This window comes from Rattus rattus, chromosome 5 (genome assembly GCF_011064425.1).
Source record: "Rattus rattus isolate New Zealand chromosome 5, Rrattus_CSIRO_v1, whole genome shotgun sequence".
Taxonomy (NCBI): domain Eukaryota; kingdom Metazoa; phylum Chordata; class Mammalia; order Rodentia; family Muridae; genus Rattus; species Rattus rattus.
The window spans coordinates 27,922,009-27,939,684 of record NC_046158.1 but is presented as its reverse complement, the minus strand read 5'-3'; the positions used below and the strand labels follow the sequence as shown (position 1 = coordinate 27,939,684).

The 17,676-nt window shown below is 44.8% G+C and overlaps 1 protein-coding gene across 3 annotated transcripts in view; it reads right to left on the bottom strand.

The window, feature by feature from the left end:
- Positions 1 to 15,817, bottom strand: part of Lypd6 (LY6/PLAUR domain containing 6) — a 138,191-nt gene extending 122,374 nt beyond the window's left edge. The window contains exons 1-2 of one of the 3 annotated variants that reach the window (XM_032903272.1): positions 15,710 to 15,817; positions 14,632 to 14,723 (exon numbers count right to left, since the gene is read on the bottom strand). The gene's annotated coding sequence lies outside the window, so the exon portion shown is untranslated. Of the gene's footprint in view, positions 1 to 14,631; positions 15,407 to 15,709 lie in introns of those variants that run through there. The other 2 variants (XM_032903269.1, XM_032903270.1) reach the window with 2 other exon arrangements.
- Positions 15,818 to 17,676: the final 1,859 nt, after the last annotated feature.

Sequence of the window (17,676 nt, the reverse complement as noted above, 5' to 3'; positions counted from 1 at the left end):
ATTCCTTTAAGTCCTAGGAAACAATGACATACCTTCTCAAAAAACCAAACCAAAAAAATGAACAAACAAACAAAACCCTCAATCTTGTCACTTTATGGGGTTCTATTATAGCAAATAAAATACACTTTGATGCCATATCCCAAAACAAGACATTTAAGTTGTTTGCCATTAGGTTGATTAATAAAACCCACAGGTACTTTTACATTTTACAGGTCAACTCCCCTTTGCCAAGCAATGATCCTTCTGAGGACATAGTCAAATTAGTAACAAATTGAGAAAATCATAAAAATGCATTAGAAAGACAAACGACCCTTTCTTCTCCCCACCCCCTGTTGTTGAGGAACATTCTCACCTATAGAGTGCCAAATCTAATATAGTAAAACTCCAAATCTCCATCTAATGGTATCTGGAGTTGGGTTTTTGGTTGTAATTGGGTCACAACATAGGGCTATTCCCAGTCAGATTAGTGCTCTTATTAGAAGGGACATCAAGAAATTGCTTCTTTCTTCATCCTCTCTCGACCTGCCATCTGATGGTACAATCAAAAGATTACCATGTTTAGCCCAAGGAGATGCCCTCACCACACACCAGATTTGCCCACACAGTGACCTTGGCCTCCTCAGCCTCCATAGTGGTGAGTGGTGAATGTCTGTAATTTGAGGCACTAAGTCTACATGTCTGCCTTAAGACCCAGTGTCACGTCCCAGCAATCAGTCTTTAGTGAGGGAGCCTTATAAGTCCACAAACCTGACAAATAACTAGGGAGCCTCAAGTGTCCCGCATGTTGAGTGCTGTCTCTAACAATTTAGAGATGACCTGCAGACAAATGCAAACTCCATCCCTTTTCATAGAAGATGACTTGGAAACTCTATAGAAGACTTTATGGAAACCTATTATCCATAAAACAGCTAAGAATTCCAGACGGCAAATGCTGAAACACACCAAAAGAAACCCTACCAAGTGGCCTTACAACACATATGTTCAGTCCCATGACTCGGGTCTCCTCCAGTGCTTAAGAACTGCCGTGGTTCACACAGACACCAGGGTTCAGCTTTGAGGGATCTGTGCCAAAGTCTCTATGCAGAGTTCTTTTGACTTTATCTGTGCATCTTAGAAAACATGAAAATAAACACAGAACGCAAATTAGTATCACGCTTGTGAGTTATAAAAAATATACTTTTAATTGTTCAGTAAAATAAGTGTTGGATGCCAGGTAATAGCTGCAGTACTGGGATGAAAGCGGGGACAATTAAAATAAATTAAAATAAGTGCTGCTCATTAAGTAATCTGTTCGTTTACTCAGCAAGCATGAGGGAGAGTCTCTCATCGGATACCGACCCAGCGTCTGCTACGTGCATGAAGCGACTGATGAGTGACTAACAACACCAGTGTTTAGAAAGATAGGAAACGCTGTGTGGTTTGAATAGCAATGGCCCTCACTGACGCGTGTGTTTGAATGCTTGGCCTTTAGGGAAGGGCACCATTAGATGTGGCCTTGTTAGAGGAGGAGGGACCTTGTTGTAGGATGTGTGTCACCATGGGCTTGGATGCTCAAGCTACGCCCAGGATGGTACACGGTTCCCTTCTGCTGCCTGTGGATCAAGGTGGAGAACTCTGAATTACTCCAGGACCATGTCTGCCTGCACACTGCCAGCCTCAACTAAATGTTTATCTTTATAAGCGTTGTTATGGTCATGGTGTCTCTTCACAGCAATAAAACCCTAAGACGGGCTGCTTCTAAAGCTGAGAGACTGAAATTTAAAATGAGACATGATACAGATAACTCCTCTGTAAGCAAGGCAAGCAGGCCAAGGAGGCAGGGGACCTCAGACATGAGCCCATATTATAAAGACTCTGCATTTTACTGTGTGTGTGTGTGTGTGTGTGTGTGTGTGTGTGTGTGTGTGTGAGAGAGAGAGAGAGAGAGAGAGAGAGAGAGAGAATGTAGTCATAGGGATGCCAACACACATGACTCTTAGGAATCCATTCTCTCCTTCTACAGTGGGTCCCAGGAAACAAACTCAGAGTGTCCAGACTTATGCAGGAATTGCAAGCACTTTTACGTCTTGCTAGCCCTAATATATATTTTATAGCTGGGAAACCATAATTACCAACTGTTCATGAAATTTCTGAATGTAACTTGCCATTTCAAAGTATATATAACCAAATGTATATGGATATAACTAACTCTTTTCAGACTAACTTAAAAACATTTAATTTAGTTTTGGTTCACAGGATTTTTTTTTATATTAATACATACTGGTAGTACATATTAATGGAGCTCAACATGAAGTTTCCATAAATCTATGCAACATGCACTGATCGAATTCAACCTCCCTTTCTCTACTCCCCCACCCATACCTTTCCCAATTTACTTCTACAATTTACTATTGCACTTTCAAGGCAAAACTCTTACCTTCTATATTTAAAAAAAAATGGTATTGACAATGTGCCTAGTTTGTTTCATTTAATACAATGTCTACTTCTTCTTCATGTATTCTTTTGACACACACTTGGCTGACATTATATCTTAGTGTGAATGGCGTCACAATAAACAAGGGCATGTAAGTATCTCCCTGACATACTGATTTCTCCCTTGGATTTATATCCAGAAGAGGCATAGGTCACATGATACACTTTTAGTTTGTTAAACAAGACCAGAAAGACTAAAAGTAATATTAGCATTTCAACACATGTCACTTTGTATTCAAACAATACAAAACTGCATAAAATTATTTAAATTTCAAAATGAATGCATAGGATAAACAACCAAATGTTCGAAACAGTGAAGCATGTAAACTTAATTATGAAAAGGAGGTTGTAATCAGATTTTAACTTTTTTCTAACACTATCTAATAAATGATTTCCTTAAAAATCATAGAGTAGACAGAGAGCCTAACTTCTGGTACCTGCTATAGATAACCTAAAAGTTACTGCAAAGGTTTACATCTCCTAATTTCAGGAATTTCAAAAGGAGAGTGGCAAGCTACACAAAATTGGTAATATGGACACTTTCTCTTCTTGACTCAACAGAATACCTATGCGCACCTTCTGTTCACCCATACCCAGCAACCCTTACATAAGGCACCATTGAACAGACAGGTCTGATCCAGATCTAGCCATGCTCTACCCTGTCATCCCACCCGCCTCTCCTCTCCACTGGTGTCTCACAATCTCCTCACTTTCACCAGCTCCTCGCCACACCAGAGTCTGACAGAGAAATCAAGCTGGAACTGACTTAGTAATTTCCAAGCATTCGAAGATGCTCTGCAGGCTGCTTGGGAAGAAGGGTCATGACTAGACTTAGCCAGCAGTAGACCGTGCACACTACGATACTGGCCTGCCAGGTAAGGTGTGCCCATGGGTGCAGTTGTGGCAATGACACTCACAGGAGTAACCAGCTGCTTTCTGACAGGGCTTAAGACCTGCTCCATGGGATGGAATTCATACCAGTTACTGCAAAGCAGGTCAAAGCCCATAGCTAGAGGGGTCGCACTTCCTTGGTGAGCCCCTGCCACTGTTGTTTTGCTAAACAGACATCTGGTCAGCTGCCTTCTAAATGGTTTTGTTTATAGCTGTAGATCAGTCTTGCACTCCATCTTGCTCAAAGACATCTTGATCTTATTTTATCTTATTTTGTTTTGCAGTGGGCAGAAGAGGCTCCTAATTGGTCAAGGTATTCATAGTAAGTGACCATGAGTATTCAGCCCTAAATTAGACCTTCTTGTCAATAGCCCCACCTGAAGCTCAGAGAACATTGCAGATATGAAGGCAGAAGAAATGTTAGAGGTAGTAAATAAGAGTGTTATGGAATCCTATCGACTGTACATGACAGGGCTGATGTCCTCATGTACTCTGGCTAGCTACACAAAAGCCAGCCAGTCAACACTCTACAACAGATGAGAGAGGGGCTCGTGGGGTTTCATTGCAACATGAGTTGCTATTGGTGACTGTTGGCTGCTAAGGGAGATAGATTTTTCAGGGGTGAGGGTGGTGATGAGTTGCCGATGCTCCAGAGGACTACCCTATACCTGAGTGTAGGCTGGCGGCACTGGACAGTGTGTTATAATAAAACAGAAAAGAATGCATATAAAAGAACAGAAAAGGTGGGGAGGTAAAGTCCTGGGGACACCGGGTGGGTAACGGGATGGGGATTTGTGTTGAATATAATCTATATGCACCGTACATGTGTATGACATTGTCCAGGAATAAATTTTAAAAATCTCTCTTTTTAAAAAGAAGGACATATCTTACAGAAGCCAATACAAAGTCCAAGGGTGGTGGAGGGGGAGGTAAATACGTCCCACAGGGAAGAATGCTGCACATTCTGCACATGCTCAGTATCTCCATGCTACAGCTATAGGATTAATTGTGCTGCTTCGCTCAGAAATGCTGTCAGAATAAAACCTGAGTCTTCTATACATTGCTTTTCTTCTGAAGTAGTATCCTCTCTATTAACATAAGTGTTTCAATGTTTTACCGAGGGTTTGTTTGTGTGTGTGTGTGTGTGTGTGTGTGTACAAGCACTTGGAGTGTTCGTCATTTGTACTTCAATTGTCTGTGACTGAATTCGGTCTACAGTATAAAAATAAGGGAGATACACAGCTTGCAGTGGTCTTCTTCCTCGACCTGGGTTCATTTTAAAGCAGTAACGGGGATTTTTCTAACAGTGAATTTCTGATCAAAAGGCTCACAGACCACACTCTCTTCTAGGCAAAGGGTCTGGCTGCAAAAGAAACGGGAAAAGAAATGAATTTATCTTCTGTGGATTCATAAAATTTTGAAACCAGAAAGGCCTCAGACATCAGAGAGTTTTGTATTTTGTGTTACACAGATCACTGACCACAAGGATAAGTACACGTGATGAGGTCCACTGTCAGGTAGACTGGGGAGCGGGGGTGTCTCTCTGCCGTAGCATGCCTCTTACAGATATTTAATATCTGCATCTAGTTACTAAAGTCCTGCGACTTAAAAATCAACAAATGAACTGAAAAGCACCCCCACCCCACAAAAGGGTGTTTTAACTTGCTCTCTCCCAGGCACACTTGTCTTTAATGGCTGCTAGGTCATGGCCTTCCATTTCAAGACATTGACCATGCAAAGAGAGCTGAACCACCCGACTTTCCTACTTCCTACAACACAACATAGAACCTCAAGCCGTCCGTGCAGGGGTGGCCTCTTGCTTGGACTCGAAGTCTCTCGCTCAACCTTTGCTTCCTGTTAGATCCCTGTGGTCCAGCTTAGATTCATCCACTAATGCGCATGTTCCTTCCTGAGGGAAGCCTTTTCCACTAATCCAGACTCAGGGGTTGAGGGTGGTCTTAATATGGGAGCAGAAGACCAGAGAGATGAAATAGTTAAGACAGATTGGTTTCTGGAGTTCTCCTCTGGCTTATTTGTTTGTCTCCAGGGCTTCCCTCGATGGCATCAGAACAGAAAGTGTCATTAAACTGACGACACAGAGGTGACACCCGTCACTATCACCTGTCCGTCAGCTCCCTCTCCACAGAATCTCCTTCCTACTTTGTGTCCAATCATCATTCTCGGCCACTCCAGGACAGATCCAAACCCACACGCAGAGTCAGAGCAGCCCACCCACTACAGAAAAGGGCATTGCCTGCCATGTCTTACAGATGCAGTAGTTTACCACACTCGTTCAGTGTGCATGGCCTAGCTGAAAATTGTCCCCTCCAGCAAAGGTCTCTCTAGCACAACTCCCAAACGCAAAAAGAAGTGCACCACTTTGACAGCCTTTTAAAATGCCATTCCACGTTATGAGATGGGTCTCTCCCTTCGTCGGGAAAGTTTAATCTGGATGGCCTTGGTGGGAAAATATCTTCCACACCATGATGTGTTCACTCGTCTCACTTACCTGCATTGAGAACTGAGAGGGCTAGCAACGAGAGGCGCTGAATTCTGCATCATTCCTCAGAACTGATCAGCCACGCGCCACCAGATGCTTCTTAAAACATTTCAGCTAGCCGCAGTCCCAGTCTATGACTGTGGGCATGAAGAACGCTGGCTACGTAGAGATTAAACAGACCTTGCCCTGTCTAGGCCTCTGTTTTAAAAAGCACCTTTGCCACTCTCTCTGACAAGGAAGAGGGGCTTCATAAGAGATGGTCCTTGGAAGAGGTGTTCAAAAGCATAGGACAATTGTATCTCTTGCCCATATTATATATATATATGTACATATATATATATATATATATATGTACACACACACACACACACACACACACACACACACACACACACACACACACCAACCTTACTATAGTGCCCTCTACTTAATCTAGGATCAAATATCGAACACAGTCTGTATTTATAACTCAGAAGCCTGCATGTGACCCAGAGATACAGGTAACAGTGAAGAAGCAGTAAAGAAATTACACAAGAAGAATTAAGTCTGGATAGGAAAGAGGGGTCATTATTGTCTGCCTTGAACTTTTAATAGAAACTGCTTAGCCAGCTTAGCACGCTTTCGAACAGAGAACAATGCAGCCCGGTTTTATTTTTATCTGTGAAGGTTTCAGCTGTAACTTTCCAAAGCCCTGATTGCAGGTGACTCACAGGTTTAAGTCTATTTCCCTGCATCCTCTATACCTGGAGGGTATTCCTCGGAACAGGGGCAGGAAAGGTCCTGTGGAGGACCTCCACAGTTTGTGAGATCCATCTGTTCTCCTGGACATCAAGAAGCCAAGACAGTTGTCACACTATACAAAACCTACCTTTCCCATCCTTTCTGATGCTGTCGTGGATCTTAATGACCATTCTCTGTGAGAGTTATCATCCCAGTCGGTGGCTTCACTGAGAGCTCTGTCTGTGCACGACAATATGCTCAGACTGGCATCCAAGAGAAACACGTCACCATATAAATAATTAGAATATGAATAATAAAATCATATATAAATATATAAATAATAGAATGCTGGTCCCTTGGAGGATATGAAGGCGTGTCAACAGAGAAATGGTGGAAGGCCACGCCTGACCAAGCCATACATCTGAGAGAACAAATCAGAAATGTAGCAAAAGGCGCTGTGAATTCCCCGAGCTGGGTGTCTGGAATTCTACATTCAAAGAATTTGATAAAAAAGAAAATGTTTCTATGAAGTTCTACATAAAAGAAAAAGCATGCATTTCTAGTACAGTCCTTTGATCTGCAGAAAGTCCCTACATAAATGCCAAATATTACTTCTATTCAAGTCAGTACTTTAGATGGCCATATTTCAGAATAATTGAAAGTAGACTTTTTTTTTTAAATCTCCAGGACAGAAATATTCTAAGAAATTCAATGCATTCCATATGGATGATCAAGTCAAGATAAAAATTCCAGGAAGATGTACAAGGCCTCCAGTTATTTATTATAGATCTATGTCCTTGGAAGCCGGAGTTCCTACATGCTGAACTCCATTGGGCTGTATACCCAATTCATTTCCAGTCCATCAGAACTCTCTCATTAGATCAGCAGAAATGGGAAGAGTTTTAAATGTCAGAAGTCAGTATGCTGTTTCCTAGTCGTGTGGGACTTTAAAGTTTAACTGCAGAGCCCCTTGACTTTACATTTGAGGCCATGAAGTCCAGACAGTGGGTGACCAACCCACTAAATGTCAGCCAGCCAATGAAACTGAAGGGAAATAACTTGCCACAGGCGACACAGGAAGGTGACTACAGAGCCAGGGCATGAGCACAAGCGAGGCACTGACCCTCGAATTTGCACACAGTCTAGCTGCCAAGGAAGAACGACGCCGGTGCTTACAAGGTAGACTGCTGTAGACTCAGAGCTTCTGAGAGAGAAAGTAAAGGGTCATGTGCATCGAAAGTAAAAGACATATACAGAATAACTGAATCTCTGTACACAGGATCGGAACTCTCTGGATATCCCAAAAGAAAATGTAAATATCATACACAAATGCTAATATTATATACTTGGGATGGAAAAAGAAAAAAGAAAAATCAGAATGTTGCAATCTTTTCTTCTGCTTCTTAGAGCAGTGTTCAGAAGTGTTAAGAAAACTGACACCATGCACTTCAGGGGCAGTGCCCAGAGGTCCCTGGGATGAAAGTAACGTGAACACCCCGTCCCTGAGGAGTAGCTTTTACAGTACCAGAAAGTGCTATTCGAGCTTCCAAAGGAGGGAGTTGACCAGTTGTTCCCTCTAGCTACAGTGCTTATGAACCACAGCACCCAGCATAGCACGATAGCCCTGAGGATACAACAGTGGTACCCACACATACCTTGGTAGTACCCAACGGCTCTCCGATTGGCTCGAAACATACTTTGTTCTTACACCCACAGATCAACACAGCTTCCCCCTCATTGAGGAAACTTCTCTTTGCTATGGCTGAAGGCCAGCATAGAAAACCGCAGCCAATCAAAATACAGACTTGTGGAGCCCAGTCCCAAGGTATACGTCTGAAAACAACCCCCACATCTAAGGGTTAGGGAACATTCCGGAAGAGAAGGGAAGATTTTAACAATCAGAGGATGAGGGGGTTTGCTGTGAGACTGTCTCCTAGTAATGTCACAACCTACAGCCATAAAGTCCCACCAACATAAACCGTTAGTGAAGAGAGGCCATGAGGGAGAGTAGGGGGCACGAGATTGGAAGATTTGGAGGGAGGAAAGGGAAGTTACTATTACAGAGTTAATTTACAGTCTCAAAACCAGAAGAAAATAGCAAAAGATACCTTCTAATGTTCCTACCTTTCAAATGCATTAAATGCATGGCTCTTTAACGATTTGGAATATTCAAAGATATTCCCATCGATGGAAAACAGCTATTTTAAAGGGGGGACAGAAATGGGAGCATAATACAAAGGTTTTGGGTTCATCCTGAGAGCAGGGGAAAAAGAATCACAACTTAAGCACAGTAACCAGACAATCCTGTATATAAGAATTCTTCTATCTACGATTTACAAAAGGTCTACAGCAGATCAGGATTTTATACCCAATATTCACCTGCCTAACAACCCATTTTTGTGGTAACCATAAACACACTAAAAAGCTTTTTAACCTAAGTTTTTCTCTGTATCCTCTTATCTAAGGAGAAGGAGGATAAGCCAGATCGGGTGCAGGGCAGGAGGCATGGAATTACATTACATTTAAGCTTGACTTTTTATCTAAATCCCTTGTTCGCAAATAACAATGGGTGTGTTCTAATGTTTTATTTTTCATGAGAAATGACCCAAATTTATTCTACTTGTAACTATGTATACTAAGTTAGAGTTGGACTTCAGGTAGCTATCTAGATCTTCTACAAAACCCAGTCAAGGGTCAAAGTCTCAGAGCAGCCTGGAAGAAAACTAAAGGTGCTGATGGGGCATCATACTTAGGCACTCTCTGAAAGCCAGGAGTCTCTAGTAAACTAGGCATACCCATTGGGGCCAGGAAGCTGTGAGACTTCTCTGTAGAGTTGTAATAGAGATGTTGGTATCTAGAAGGATGAGGCTTCTAGGTCAGCTGATCTTTCCCTGAACCAATCCAATGTAGTTGTCATTATCTCACTCCCAAGATGCACTGCGTGGACCATTTCAAGGACTCCCCCAAAGGAGTGCCTATCCTAGAGCATTATCCCTTCTAGCCAGGATTCTTAACATTACATCATCAGTTAACAACTACTTCATCCAAACCCCTACCCACAATCCTAGGCACTAAGTCAACTCAACATCTGTCTGCTCTTGTCTGACTCTTCGTCACCCAGCTTTCAGAAATGACAGGAAGAGCGGCATGCCTTAACGTAGACAACAGAGTTTACGTAAGAACAAGATGAAGCTCTTTATTTCGTCTATGGAGAGTCTTTCTGACAATATGTGTAATATTTAAACCGCAATCCCTCATTGAGCTGATGTTAGAAAACAATATATAAAAGCTCCTAACCCCCTTGTATGGGTTAAGTATGAATATTTGTCTTAATCCACCCAAGTTTCCATAACAAAATGCCTTGGACAGTTATTTTACAAACAAGTGGAATTTGTTGCTTAGAGAGTTAGAGGCCCAGAAATCCAAGGTGAAGGAACAAGGAGATGTGCTCCCTGGGTAGGGTTCATTCCCTGCCTCTCAGATGGCACCTGTTGCTTATCTTCACAGGACCACAGAGCAAGACAGTCTCCTCAGTTTCTTTGGTGAAGGTACCAATACATGGAGCTGGGAACTAAAGGCCCCACTTCTAACACCTGGATTGGGAAGGGTACCAAGTTCAGACCATCAAACACCAATAGTAGTTAACAGTTCCAATGTAAAGTGCTCCCTTGCAAAGACATGAGTTTAGCCAAGGATAACTGGACAGGTGTACACCGGGGTCCACAATGTGGAAATGCGGTCACCCCAGAGCAAGGGCTGAGGGACAGGCAAAATCCAGAGCAAAGAAAGTACCAGTCCCCAGTCAAGGAAGCTAGAAGGAAGAGAAGGATACAAATGGTTGGAAAGTGATCAGAAGTCAACATTACCGTAGAGAGAGAGTCTACAATGATGAACAACGGAAGCTTTCATGATACAAGAAAAGCCAGGAGAATAGCCAGACAGGAGACTAAATCAAGACCCGTGACTCACGCTACACCAGAGGGTAAACAGCCCTCTGAACTCCTTACTCTCATGACTGCAAATCTCAGAGGCTCCCAGCCCCTTCGTTTCGTTCAGCATACTCAGCAGTATACATTCCTGGGAGATTTCTCTATGCCCTGTCCTAAGGCAAGTACTAATTCCTCCAGAAGGTAGAAATGCGTTGGTTCCTGTTTTCACATGGCTTACCTTCTTGGTTCTCCATATCCTAAGAGCCCTGGCAAACAGAATCCCACCAGGTTCTGCCCAGCTGTGACTGTCTATAGAAGCACCACCGCCCATCGAAACTGATAAAATTCTCATTTCAACATGATGCCCTTTAGACAGAAAGAATCCAGGGCAGGTGTGCAGCCAAACTCTCATCCACAAATGTTCAGAAGACAGAAGGGGAAAAAAAAAGATACTCGCACAAATGAATCTTTCTTTACAGCAAGACTACACAAACAGTTCCAACAGTGTAACTTTCCCCCCACCGTATGGTTCTTTATAAGAGCAATGTATCACAGGTACTGTAGGAATTTTTGATCAAGGGTTAGTGGCATGGCTCCGTGGATAAGAAGATCTGCTCTGCAAGCCTGAAGACCTGAGTCTGGTTCCCTGACACTCATGCAAAAAGTCAGGAATGAAGATGCATGCCTGTAAAACCCGCACTTGCAGGGTAAATGCATGCAGATCATGCCCAGTCAAAGAACAAGCTTCCAGTACAGTGAGAGATGCTATCTTAAAGCAGTAAGGCAAAGAGTGGGAGACGAAGACCCCCAATGTTTTGCTCTGCCCTCTGCAGACATGCACAGGGCATGCATGCAAGTAGGAAGACACAACGTGTGCACACACACAGGCACACACAGAGAATAATGAAGTTTTAAGAGACCTGAAAACCCCTTGGAAATCTGCCATACCCAGAGATAGTCATTGCTAATATTTTGAAGGTTTTTTTTTTTCATTGATAAGTGAACAGATCGGGAAATTTTAGATAAGCTCACTCCATGACATACTCTTAAAAATAGTAACACGCCGATGCAGTTTCATAAGCTTCTCTTCTTTTCACACTGACTTGAGCCTTTTTACTAAAAAGGAGAGCTGAGAGATACCATGCAGTCATCTGTCAGCAGCTAGGGATGGACTTTAAAAGCACACACCATAAGCACACTAGGAACTGCTTCTCCAGGGACACTTACCACCAACCTTCCATTCTGACTTTAATCATATTTCTTTTTCTTCCCATTCAGGCTGTTCCCACAGAGTCACATGACCAGCGTGCCCTTACTATAAGCATGGCCTCCTATCTGTTCACATCTTCAACGGTGCCAAAGCTGACCATGTCCAACCACTTGCTGGAAGAGCCTATGTGTCCACTCAGAAGCGCCTACAGAGCTCCACTGTGCTCGTTTCTTGGCCCATTTCCCATTCCTAACAAAAGACTGTGAATAGACAAGAAACTGGGACTTATAATAGGAATTAAGAGGAGCTATTTCCCTCCAATCTCTAATCTGAACTCCCCCTCCTTTTTTTTTAAAAAAATAAGTCATTATTTTATTATCATCTGTTTGCTCTTAATAAGGATAGCCCTGTCACAAGGACACAGTCTGATGGGATGGGCCAAGGGAGCTTCCTAAAGCCTTTGTCCTAAGGAGAGCCCTGCAGGGCACCAGCCAATGCCCCGATAATACTCTGAAGAGCTGTCTAATGAAGCAGCCTCTCGCACGCACTTGGAGGAAGGCCATCCGGCCTTGGTGCTTTATCTGTATCTAGTCTGTTCATCAGGTCTGGAGTCTTCTGAGCACACGCTGCTTTCTTGATCTATTACCTCCAGTGTGGGAACTGCCTGAGAGAGCCTGAGTGCAGGGATCTTACTCAGCAGAAACGGAAGCAAAGAATTCATTTACACTGTTTTATCTCTCTTGGCCTCTGAATACATGTTTGGCATATCAAAGCCCATCAGGCCCTCGAGGCACAGCAATTGTGTTTCAAAGCTGTTTCAGACATCTATCCATCCCAATGACCCTTTACCACATTCATTTCTGGCTATCTCATATCTATTGTGCATAGACTGTATCAGCCTTTGTGGTGATCTATTATAATAGTAATTTAATGTCAGCCCCTTCCAATAGTCCATTTCATTACATGTATTTAGGCATTCTCTTTGTCACTTTCTCCCTACGTACTAAGTGTTTTAGAACACTTGGGTCTAAGACCTTTATTTTTCTGACTACATTTGGATACCTATACAATAATTTACTCATTTCCTCATTTTCTTAAGAGTCATTTGATTTTTCAAGTATTTCCTTTATGTTCCCCCATCGTGTCCGCACTAAATTTCTTCTTAACAAAATAATTGCATATTTGACCTCTTTCTCTCTTTCCTTCTTGACTATATACTATAATCTGTGTTTTATACAGTAGCCACTAGCTCCCAAATGGAGGGATGGTACCACCAGCAATCCACCATGGGGCAATTCCTAGGAAGCACATCCCACGCTGAAGACTTGACATACACTCAACACTACGCTCAGGTATGACGACTGTGACCTTCAGCAGCACCTGGAGTGGAGCTGCTACAACTAGGACATCAATAAGAACTTCACAAACAGACTGAAAGACTGCACAAAGTAAATCCATTTTTCAACACCGCAAGGAAATTCAATGATAGAGCGGTCTGATCACTTTCTGAAGTCTCACAGTAGTATGTGATGCCGAGACTTGAATCTAAAGTCCGCGCAATTAACTAAGACTTAACACTTGTAAAGTCAATGTGCACCTACATTAATGCAAACAAAATTAACCTCATAAATCTCAATAGATGGTACGCCATACCCCAAGTAAATATACTGAGCCATGATTTTCCAAGAAAAGATCTGAAATTGATGGGTCCTTAATAAATAATCCCTGAGGCAGCAATCTGTCATCTAGTCATGCAGGTAAACACTAGCCATGCAGGTAAACACAAGATCTCTCTTTCATCAGTAGCTTCTGCTGAGGCTCTCCCCGACTTTTCAACACTGGATACTTTTTTTTCCCTATAGTGATTCTGGGTTGATTTGACTCAGAATAACAGAACTGAAACGAGCAACAAGCACTCAAGCACTCGTGGTTTTACTGTAAATTGTCTACAGAACCCGTGAGGAGTTGTTGCTTAAGAAGAAGAAAATGCACATGCCCCTCACACACCCCTGTCAGGAGCTGGTATTTCTGAGACACTGTAACGAGCAAGCAGGCCATTCTTCAGACTTTCAGGGCTCCCACCTCTATCCACCAGCTAGAGCACACAGTGGCTCCTTAAAGCCATCTTTTGCTTTCTCCTCAACTCCTCATCAGCCGAACTTTAGTGGAAACATTAGCAGACAACAAAGACTTTCAGCAGCCGCATACCCTGAAGCCATGGGTTAAACAACCAAATGCAGCACAGAAAAGTCAGAGATCAGCAAGCAGCAACAATGTAAGTGATGAAGGTGGGAATTTTTAAAAGGGAGGAAAAACACGAAATACAGATGAGGCAAAGGAAGAATTCAGAAAATTCTAATTCAAGCACTATCATTCATCTTGGGAGGGGAATCAATCTGAAAGTCTCAATTGTTCCATCTGGAAAGGGGGGTGGGAGGTTGGGGAGAGTGATAGAGTATCACTTCCTCACAGGTGTGTCAATGTATCACATAAACTATACCATAGGATACAATATATGTTGTCATTTTCATCTGTCCTAACCTAGAATCAGTCCCATTTATGCACACTACATACCTTTCAAAGCTTATCCACATCTTCAAATTATTGCCCATTGACCCATGTCTGCCTGTTTTGGGGTGGGTCTGGAAACATTTTTGATATTTTAACCCCATATAATTCAATTCCTAACAGGCTTTGTGTGCCTACAAGCTTGGAAAACTACTGTGTGTTCACAGGATGATTACTGTAAACCACTGTTTAAACAAGGAAGCCTCTTCTAAGTCCTCCCTCAGTCAGCTGCCTTTGGATGAGGTACAAACTGAAACTGAAAAAAGGCATAGGTGTTTCACATTTAAACAGGCTTAGCATCAATGTTCATTAAACTGTTGCACGGATGATTGCACAAATACCTTTTGCAAACTTGGTACACGTGTGAGCACATACACAGCTGTCTACAGAAATCGGCCCGGGGTTCAAGTTTTTAAACAGCTACTTGGAGTTCCTGTCAGTTAGAAGAAAATGCAATGGCTTTAAGTAAGTTGCTCTGGTATCCGCCATAGCTGTCCAGAGCAGAGTACAAACCATGAGCCAATTTAACAAGAAATAAGCTTTCTGCTGGAGAATCTGAACTCCCCCCCTTCCTCCCACAAAGAAAACTGAATTTTGGAAGTCACATCTTGGGTAGCTTACCCAAGAGACAAACCATACTATTCTTTTGGTCCTGCTCTCTGACAGGTCAAAGCTCTCACCAAATCGCTAACAGCTTCCCCCAAGTTAAAACAAGTCTTTGTTGTTCCCAAGGATGGCAAGTTGATTGTCATCCAAAGGATACTTGTGACCATCCTGTATAAAACTATACCCAAGCAGCAAGTTTTGAATCACAGGACTAGGCAGGTGACAGAAACAGGAGTCTTGTGGAGGGATCGAAATGAGTCATACAGACCAACAAATAGAGCGCTTTCCATTGAAATTAAATGCTTAATCAAATAGGAATCAACCCAACTACCTTAACCCCAGAAGAGGGCAAAAATCAAGTCTAAGTGAAGTCCACACTCTCTCAGCAGTTCCCAGCCCGGGATCGCTGGAGTGGGTGGTCGCAGGGTCAGCAGGGCGGTGCCCTAACACACCGCGCCTCCCACTACCGACTCCGGTGGGCAAAGCCCCGCAGCAACACGTGGGGCGCGGCCACACTGCCGCCTGGGAACTCACTCCTGCGGGAGTTCCTCGTGCTCGCCCGCTGGGCGGCCCGCAGCCAGGGAAGCTTCGCTAGCCTTGAACTTGCAGCTCCTGACATTTGCATCCCTCCGCGGCGCGCGCGGAGCGCACTCCCGACCGGCCCGCTGCGCTCCGCTCTTCGCCTTGTACGGAACGCAGTGGCCACGACTCCCGCCCCACAGAACAGTCCCGGCCCGGGTGGTACGCCAGGTCACCCGCACCCAGAGCCTCCTTTTGTGTACCCCCCACACCGGACCACCCTCCCCTACTCACCCGGGCTGCACGCGTCCCTGCCACCAGAGGCAGCCCGCTGCCCCATCCCACGAACACTGCGGCGACCCCCGCGTGTGCAATGCGGAGCGCCGCCTGCGCGCGGCCCGAGCCGGGAGCGCAGCAGGAGAAGGAGGGCGCGAGCGCGGCGGGAGGGACGCGCGGGGCGGTGGGGGGCGCGCGCCACGCCCACTCGCGCCCAGCCTCGAGGGTCGCAGGACCAATCAGCGTGTACAGGAGGAGCCGAGCCCTCTGCGGGACGCCTTCATTGGCCTGGCGCGCGCCGCCCAACTCAGGGACCGGCCCTGAGGCCAAGTCTGGAAACTCAGGCGGAGGTCCGTGGCGCACAGGTGGCGGAAAAGGGGGGACTCGGGACCTGTCCGGGAAGCCGGTTCCCACGGAGCATCCACGGCGATCTGTTTGCTCAGGTTGCAGGTCCCTTCCTGAGCGCAACCCTCTGCTCAGCGCTAGCTGCGCAGCTCACTTCGGCCAGCAGCTACGCTACGCGTCCCGAGCAGCGCTGAGTGACAACGCCCAGACCAAATCTCACTCCCAGCGATCCTCTGGGGTGAAACTCACTGGGCTTTAAGAGTAGCCTCCAAATCCAAATTACAAGAATACAGGCGCTGATCTGGAAAGCGGGTGGAAAGCGGGCAGACAGGACTTGAATTTGGACACGGGAAATGTTGGGGATTGGATGAAAACCCTGAGCAAATTGCTACCTTGTCAATCCCTTTCTCTAAATAACACCCAACACAGACACCTCAACCCGACTTGACTTGCCCAATTTTCTCCTCTCCTCCTCCTCTCCTCTCCTCTCCTCTCCTCTCCTCTCCTCTCCTCTCCTCTCTCTCCTCTCCTCTCCTCCTCTCCTCTCCTCCTCCCCTTTCTTTCCCTCCCTTCTCTCCCCTTCCTCTCCCTCTCCCTTCCTCCCTTTCCCCCTCTTTCCCTCTCCTCCCCCTCCTTCTCTCCTCCTTTCCTCCTTCCCTCCTCCTTCCCTCCCTCCTCTTCCTCTTCCTTGAGAATTGTGTTTAATAACTCATGGATTTCTCAACCTGGGAACTACTGCTGCTCCTCCTCATCTGGTTCCAAGAGATAATGGGGAACTGGGGTGACCAAGGAAGACTGCGTGGGTGCACCCTTTGGCTGGAAGCTCAGGACCAGCCTCCCCCTGGCCTCTGCCTGGTCTGTCTGCACCACCTGGCCTGTGGGACTGCCCCCTCCCCCCCCGCCCCTCCCCCCAAGACAGTGTGTCACTGACAGCTCGGGCCCATCCTATGTCTTCCTCAGTCCTCTTGAGCGCTGTTTCTGGAACTATTTTAGGCCTCCTCTGAATCCCCCTTCCTCTAACCTTCCCCATAGCATACTCTCTCCCAACATAAAAACATACTTTTTATATAGCATCTTCCTGTCTTGCCCCCAACTGCACCTTTTGGTGTTTTTTGATCATCAGCTTCAAAGCCTCGGCATCTTTCTTAATCAGTTTATGCTCTGGCACATCTTGTGCAAACTTACAGCCAGGCTCGGAGTTCAAGTCCATGAAAATAATGTGTGCCTTCATATAATCTTTGGGCAAACAAGGAGAGGCTGCTGTCTTGGGCTTCCCATGGGGCTCAGCGTTTGGAATGTGTATTTTATGAACTAATCAAGGTGAACCTACCTGTTGCTCTTAGTATGTGGGCAGGTTACACCTGCTGATTAGATTCTGCATTTAACGTCGGCATGTCAGGGTATTGACACCTGCTGGAACAAAACTTCCAGTTTTGGAAGGTCACTTGTGGGGCTGGAGAGATGGCTCAGCAGTTAAGAGCACTGACTGCTCTTCTAGAGGTCCTGAGTTTAATTGCCAGCAACCACATGGTGGCTCACAACCATCCGTAATGGGATTCAATGCCCTCTTCTGGTGTAACTGAAGACAGCTACAGTGTACTCAAGACCAGCCTGAGATACAACAGGTCCTTTCTCAAAAG